Source organism: Alosa pseudoharengus, unplaced genomic scaffold (genome assembly GCF_046254945.1).
Source record: "Alosa pseudoharengus isolate Yale_2024_CS ecotype anadromous, Long Island Sound unplaced genomic scaffold, YU_APseudo_1.1 YU_APseudo_1.1_scf_15, whole genome shotgun sequence".
In the NCBI taxonomy this organism is placed as follows: Eukaryota; Metazoa; Chordata; class Actinopteri; order Clupeiformes; family Clupeidae; genus Alosa; species Alosa pseudoharengus.
Window position 1 is genome coordinate 3,350,885 of NW_027468620.1, and position 8,305 is coordinate 3,359,189.

General features: G+C 40.1%; 1 long non-coding RNA gene across 1 annotated transcript; it reads left to right on the top strand.

Moving 5' to 3' along the window:
• Positions 1 to 713: 713 nt before the first annotated feature.
• LOC143124026 (uncharacterized) lies at positions 714 to 1,713 on the top strand. Its single transcript, XR_012986980.1, has 2 exons — positions 714 to 817; positions 1,600 to 1,713. It is a non-coding gene; the product is annotated as an uncharacterized LOC143124026 (long non-coding RNA).
• The last annotated feature ends 6,592 nt before the right edge of the window (positions 1,714 to 8,305 follow it).

The window sequence follows — 8,305 nt, forward strand, 5'->3', positions numbered from 1 at the left end:
TAGATCAGATACCTCATGGAAACTTTGAATTGAACTAACTGAACAAAAACGGTCAGTGTTGCATATTGATATTAATGTATTGAAGAAACAGACGAAAATACAGTTGCTTAATATATAAAGGCTCATAGGCCTACATAATATTGATAACTTAAATGTAAAAATCACATAGGTCTATTATTTAGGAGGATCACCCTCGCAAAAAAGGAGTGAGGGTCTGTTTGTTTCAAATGAGTAGCCCTATGATTTTGGATTCTTCAGGTAGCCCTCAATCCCAAAAAGGTTGGAGACCCTGGTATAACTAGTACACTGTAACAAGATTCCGTGATTTTCACAGCATCACTGCTGTTTTGGGGGAAAATGTGTACTGTATTTGTGAATACAGTATGTTGCTGTGGTTTCGCTATGAATTATGGTCAAAAATGGTCAAACTACAGTAATAAAAATTTGCTGCGAATCATAACACAGTAATAAATCTGACTCCTCCCTCACTTGTCAGCTTTTTGAAAATTTTGAAAAAACATGGCGGAAAATCAGTTGGGGTTTTCTGTTTTCTTTTTGCACATAAATACAAAGTTAAGCTCCCAGATAGCAAGGTGACATTGATATTATGTTGATTTTCCATCCAAATCATCATTTTGAAAAGATATTGAAAAGTCATGGATTTATGGTTTACTGGGAAATTTTGACGTGGTGATTGAAACATGCACCGCGCGACGACGTTTGAACTGTCCGGCGGGAGATCATTTTTGAGCAACAGTTCAGTCAGTCAGACCAACGGTGTTCAGCACTCTGACAAGTTCGCAGCTCCACCTTAATGGTAAGCAAGCATTTATTTATGTAACGTTAATGTTTCATTGTGAAAGTGTACTACATTAAATTCGGGCATGTGTACAGTCTATGTACGTTGTACTGTCTAACTTAGAACTCATCCATGCTTGTTGGATCAACTAAGTAAGTAGCAGCTAACGTTAGGCTAGCTATCATAGTTGCTGTTGCTGTGACGGTGGCATTAACGTTAATGTTTTATGTTACGTTAACGTTATGGCAGTCTCATTTATATTAGGCCTACCTTAGTTCTCAGTAAGTTACAGTTTATTATATTCATATCATTTATATAAAACATTCACTAGTAGTGCTAGGCCTAGTATGTTAACGTTACTGTCACAAATGTTAGGCTGAAGATGATGTGCTGCTGGTTAACGTTAACGTGGAGGTTTAGCTGACTTATGTAACGTTAACTCCCCGTAATCATGTACGGTTTTGTGAGTTTAATAGGCGAACTTTAGCAATATTGATATAAGTTAACTTTAAGTCACATCTGACTATCATTAACCGTTGTTCGGACGAACAGCGCGAATGGCTGTTGCTGCAAGCAAACTTCATCAATGAGCTCACCCAGCTGGCTAACGTTAAATATACCTTGCGAAACTGAGTTATGCTAACACCATCTTCAGCCTGGCATTTTGACAGTAAACTCAAAAAACATACAGTATATATATATAAATGATTATTCTAAAGTTTCACTTGTAAGTAGCCTTCAGTTTCAGTTGAACATTGTTATCTAACACTATTTATCTTTTCTTCTTCTATTTCTGCTAGGTGCTGCTTCACTCTGCTGACTGCAACCGTTGGTCTAACGTTAGGATGCAGCACACGAGAATTTCTAAACGGAAAAAAGTGAATAAATGTACTTGCTTTTCAAACTGATAACAAGTTGTCAATGGTTATTTATGCAAGTTTGTGTAGCCTAAACCATACCTAGGCCTAGCCAAATTTATCCTGGCTGTAGATAAAGCAGGATATGAATTTCCCAAAATTACTGTATATAATATTACAGCACTGGTATTACTACTGTACTTAGTTACAGTATGATCCATAAGTACTGTGATTAAAAATACGGTAGACAATTCAATGCTGTATACATTACAGCACTGGTAGTACTACTGTAGTTTGCATTTACAGTATCAGGCATAGGTACTGTGATTTCATATACAGTAGGTGTACTGTAGAGTGAAATACAGCAACTTGCTGGTTATTTGCTGCCAGCAAGTTGCTGTAAATTTTACGTTAAACTTTTTACAGTGTAGAATGTATGCTTCAGGAAGGGTTGACAACACAATGTAACTTGCTGATTATATGCAGCAATTATTGTATGGGATTTTGTAGATTGCTTAACCAAAATGTAATTCTCTCTCTCTCTCTCTCTCTCTCTCTCTCTCTCTCTCTCTCTCTCTCTCTCTCTCTCTCTCTCTCTCTCTCTCTCTCTCTCTCTCTCTCTCTCTCTCTCTCTCTCTCTCTCTCTCTCTCTCTCTCTCTCTCTCTCTCCTCTCTCTCTCTCTCTCTCTCTCTCTCTCTCTCTCTCTCTCTCTCTCTCTCTCTCTCTCTCATCAAAATACAGATGTGCTGTTTGAAGTTGCAGTGCTTGCTTCTAAAGGGAATGACAGGTGTCATTCTGATTGGTTTAAGCACCAGGGGCCTGACGTTTGATAACAAAACCACCCCGAGTGTGGACTGGACAAACCCCTAAATGTATTTTAGCTATCCGCAAGTGACCATGTGTTTTAGATCACCAAAATAGGGCCTGTTATGTCTTTTTCACTGATCCAAGCACATCAATACAAAAATGAAAAGTAACTTGTAATTTGAGTAGTTTCATAACAAAGTACTTTTTTACCTTTACTCGAGTAGGATTGTCCAATTGGAAAATTTACTTTTACTCAAGTAGATTTTGAAGAAAGTAAATGTACTTGTACTTGAGTATAGATTTTCAGTACTCTACCCACCACTGGTTAAATGTTTTCGCTATTTATTTACGTTATTTTTGATAGTTTTTGTGTTATTCTTAGTCCTTTTTACTGCTTCTAAGTCAGCTGAAACGTCATTGACGTTGTCCATTGGGAGCTTGCTATGGCTAGCTTTTGCCCTAGCTGGGCATCGGACATCCTTCCATCCATCCGTGAGAGGTGCTGCACTTCACTGTCTGGTCGAGGGGATCTCTCGGGACAGCTAGACCTGGCTACTCTGCGGGAGATCTGCCGTGGCCGCCGAGCTGTTGCTGACCTGCGAGCTGCCATGCCAACTGCAGACTAACTGGACCTCTGACATCCATCCATCCGTGAACGGTGCACTTCACTGTCTGGTCGAGGGGATCTCTCAAGACAGCTGGACCTAGGCTAGCTACTCTGCGAAAGATCTGCCGTGGCCGCCGAGCTGTTGCTGACCTGAGAGCTGCCATGCCAACTGCAGACTAACGTTAGCCTAGCGGTGAGGAGCTGCAGTCTCACGGAGTAACAGACGGTCGCTGTTAGAAGTCCACCGAGTTGCGGATCTACACAATCGCCCACTACTTCAGACTGTGCTTCCAGTGATCTCCAGACTGCAGTCTACAAGGCCTAACGTTAACGTGATCTCCAGACTGCCAGTGAATTCACCGGGTTGATCATTTGCTAACGTTAAAGAACTTTGTTGGCATATCGGTTGTGAAGACACTCTGTGCAGTTTTCACGGATCATTGCCCTTGGACATTTTCAGCTGGTTTGGAAATTGGACTAATTTTAACATCACCTTTCCCCTTTTTAAATATATTTTCTTTTTTTTTTTCCCACTTTTTATTTGTTTATTTGTTTTGTTGTCTGTCTTATAGGCTATGTCTTGGTGTCACGGGTACGCTGGCGACTACACTGCTCCGTCCAGCATTTTTTTAATTTGTTATTTTTTAAATGTATTCGTCATGTCTTGATGTCATGGGCAAGCTGGCAACTACGCCGCTCCATCCGGCATCGTTTGTCTTGTTATGTGTCTTGTTTGTTGGAGCGCTTTGAGTTGCAATATGTGCATGTTAAATGCGCTTTAAAAATAAAACTGACTTGACTTGACTAGTTTGGTTAAGGGTATTTGTTTATTGTGGTAATGTGGTGGCAACATGGGGCGTAAGCTAACTGGCTTAGCTAACTGGCTAATTTGTGTTTGTGATGGGCTGTGCCTAGGTTGATGGTTGGTTGGCCAGGGTTTTTATGGCTATGGTTCAGTCCACATCAACGGGACGGACCGACCTAGCCAACCTTGACCATGCCTGGGCTGGTTAAGAGTATTTTGGGTATTGGGGAGTGTCTCCAGGACGCTGGTTTCACTGTTAAGCCTTCATGAGGTGTCGTGGGCCTAACTTAACGAAACATCAGTGAATGAGGGTGCCCACTTGATAACCCCAATGACATGCCGCATACTATACTGTGGGTTTGTGGGTAGTGTGCTTTTTAAAGTTAAAGTTAAACTTGAGCAGGGGCTTCTGAATGTGTTTTTACCTTGGATTTTGGCACAAGTGATTTTAACATCTAATCCTGTGTATTAATGTAATGGTGCTTTTAAAGCCAAGTTAAAATAACATATGCCATCAATGGCTTTTAAATGAAGTGTGGAATAAACCATATATATATATATATATATATATATATATATATATATATATATATATATATATGTGTGTGTGTGTGTGTGTGTGTGTGTGTGTGCATATTATTTTAGTTTTATTTTCCTATTGTGCTTTTTTGTGTCTTTACATTTTGTCTTCTATTATCTATTTATACATATATTTATTTGAGCACTTTGGTCAACCACAGGTTGTTTTAAATTGTGCTATATAATAAACTTGACTATGACCATGACAATACATAATCATTGTTATAAAACTGCATTCAATGTTCAATTACTAACTGCTGAATGATGCAAATTAAGAGATTGCTGACTATGCAGAATTCTTAGCAGCTTAATTTTGAGACATGACCAGAGACATTGGTGATCTCCCTATATTTTCCAAAGAGATGCGCATGCACTCGTTTCTTTCTTTCAGTCGTCTAGGACAGTGGTTCCCACCTGGGGTCCGACTTTGACTGCTTTCAAGTTGTTAAAATTGTGTCCACATCCACTTATCTATCCGAGACAGCTAATAAAAACAAAAACCCATAACCCAAACCAAGAAGGGCTCGATGTCCACCAGGGCCCATATTCACAAAGCATTTTATCTAACCACTAGGAGTACTCCTAAATTGCACTAAAATAATTTAGCTAGGAGTATTCTCTTAAGTCATTCACAAAGCCTCTCAGACCTACTCTTAGTAAGGAAAAATGACAACTCCTAAACTAAAAGTTGTTACTCATGCACAAGCTTGATCGAAGCGACCACCTTGATTGGCTGATGATTATAACGCAGGAATGATGCCAAAAACCTCCCCTACGACTATGAGTGACAAGTGACCGGTCTTTGCTGGTGAGCATGTGTGCGCTACAAGTACCGTGAAGGATGGACGATTATTAATAAATAGCCTAAATTAATAAAGAGCAAATAGCCTAGTAGCATAATGAAATACACTGCGGATTGATGAGGTATCTTTGCAACATGTTTTACATAATCTGTATGAAGATACATAGCCCACATTTGTAAATAGGAGAAACAATTTAATTTGATTTACAATGAAACGTTATTTATTTTACATGTTGACAATGAATGGTTTTAGTCGTTATTGGTGGCGTTATTGCATCCCTTAGTTACAACGCACAATTATTCCCTCTTGATTGAGAGCTGTAGCCGCATTTCAAAACATTGCAACATGAAATGCCACAAAAAGCAGCAATAATTGTTTGTGAATAGGTCTTAGGGACTTATAGGCCGGGAGCCGCGTATACCCCTCAGGATGTTTTTTGCTATGTTTTTTTCACTATGATTTCCTGTTAGCCTATACCCTGGGCCATAACGAGTTCATAGGGACAACTCCCAACTCGGCCCCGTTTGGTCTCAGGGCCCAAAAAAACATCTTTTAAGGAAAATCTGCAGGCGAAATTATATAGCTGTAAATATTAAGGTACTGCAACTGCAAAAATGGTCCTAGAACCCTGTAAATTTACATGGATCACCCTGTCACATAGGGGAACCAACCTGAAAAATGTTTCAGGGCTTGGTGCTTTTCTTCTGTCAAATATCATCTTTAACATACCCAAAAAGCCCAAAGAATGCTTGTCCGCCTGACAAATTGTCCTCAAATTTGATCATTTTCAACTCTGTTATGATATGCATTAGTCCCTCAAATGTAAATAGAAAACTACCCAAGTTCATGAGCTTAAATTTAAGTCCAAGGTGACCTTTCTAGCTAGAGTACAACAGCTGCTATGTCCAAAGCTATTCACTGTAGCCTATCCGAAAATACTAGCCTCCTGGTCGGCATTTAGACACTTTCAGGCATTACCATTTCATATGGGATTATGAACATCAATTTCACATAAACCATATTTTTAAAGTGTTTGACCTTGACTTGAAAATGGCTATGAAGGAAAGTATGAAGTGAATAGCATCAAAAATAACTAATGTTACCACCTATTGGTGGACTGTGAACAGGATGCAACACATGGTACTATCACACAAAAGGAATGTATCAAATGAGAAATGTATGTAAGGAATGGTTTGTATTGTACAGCAGTAGTGTAGAATGTGAATAAGAACTTTCAATCATCATTTAATAATCATCATTATTACACGGCTCTTCACAAGGCAAGTATAACGCTCCATTGACTAGAATGGGATTTCCCAAAGTTCTAGCGGTCATTATTTCTTGGGAAATGACCTCTGAAAAAAAATAATGACCGCTGTCAATGGCAACGGAGTTTGTGCTTCTAATTCAGGTATTTCATATCCCTACGCAAGGACTGGAACTTCACTCAAAAGTGAAAGGTTGATCAGCTGTGTTCTAAAGAATGTTTGATTCAAGTTCAGCTTGTTGTTGCGAACTATTTCAGCAAATGCCACGATGAACGGTAACACATAGGCTAGGCTATGTAGGCTAAATTCATATTGTGGGGAGGTTATTATTTAGTTTTGGCAAGTAGCCGTGTAATAAGTGGGATAAAGTATAGAACGCCGGTCATTATTGGGAAAATAAGTCCCTTCAGGGCGGAAAAAGACCCCTCCGATGCGCGTCGGGGTCCGGTTCGCCCTGTCGGGACTCATTTTCCCAATAATGACCGGCGTTCTATACATTATCCCTTACTTATCATCATCATCTTCCTCATCTTCATCCACATTTGTATGGATTTCATCAGTCATGTCATGTTCATCCGTGTCCTCCTCTGCCAAGACATCAATGAGAGCTTTTGGGATTACATCCCCCTCAAACCATAGTGGTTCAAGCTTCCCAGTATCTGTGTTTATGTGAAACCCATGGTCAAGTAGACTTGGGATCTCTGGGTAATGCTCATGGGCCCTCTTCCAGATGCACACTTGAAAGTTCGTACGTTTGATGTGCTGTTTGAGGACCCTCTTGCATGGTGGGAAAGTTGATAGGTCAATTGAGAGACCCTGAAGAACCTGAAGGTTTGACCCACACATCTTCTTTATTTTAATTTCTCTTGCTTCATCAACGCTTTTCACTCTGCGACTAAATCCATACAGGCGGCAGGTGAACTCCTCAACACCATTGAGGAGCTGTTCATCAAGATCCCATGAGTTTCCTACTTCTGCAAAGACTTGAATGAATTTTGATGTTTGATTCAGTATATTCATTGGTCGCACCTTTCCTTTGCCTTTGAATGCTGACGTGCAGTCAGCACCAGTGAAGGCATGTAGGGCCAGAAGAGCTGCAATGTGCTCCTGCGAATAATCTTCAGCCAGCAGGTTGATGTCAATTAGTCTATCTCCCATGTCAAAGATGATGTTGACAGTTGATGACTTGGCATAATACAGGAGAATGAAGAAAATGTCTGAGTCTTTTGCTCTGACTCTAACTGTCCTGTTGTGAGGCATTTTAGTCTGGATGTAGTGCATGTAAATAATCACCCTAACATCTGTTTCTTCATGTTTTGAGCAGATCTCCGGGAGAAGTTCCTTCGACACAACTCCAGCATTACATTCTACCCTGTAGGCTTGACCAGCCTCTATGAAAATGACAGGCCTTCGGAGGACATTTTCCATCATATCTTGGGACCTCCAGTGATCCAGTAGTAAATGAATGAGTGCCTTCTTGTTTTCATCGTTTGTGAGAAAGGCCTTCCAATCAGCGGGGCGATGAACATTCAGCCCATTCACAATAAAACGTTCACCACAGCCTCTGTGATCTCTCTCAGCAGATTTTGGTGAATGAAGACGGTTCACGTAAGTGTCTGTGCTGAATATTGTTTCAGCTGATGCAGGTAGACTTGTTATTGTTCTCTCTGATATTGCCTTCATTGTCTGGGGTACATCACGCATGTACAATGAGGAATTTCCATCCTGAATGAGAGCACATTGGCCTGGAGGAGGAAGCTGCACATTCTCAGCATCTTT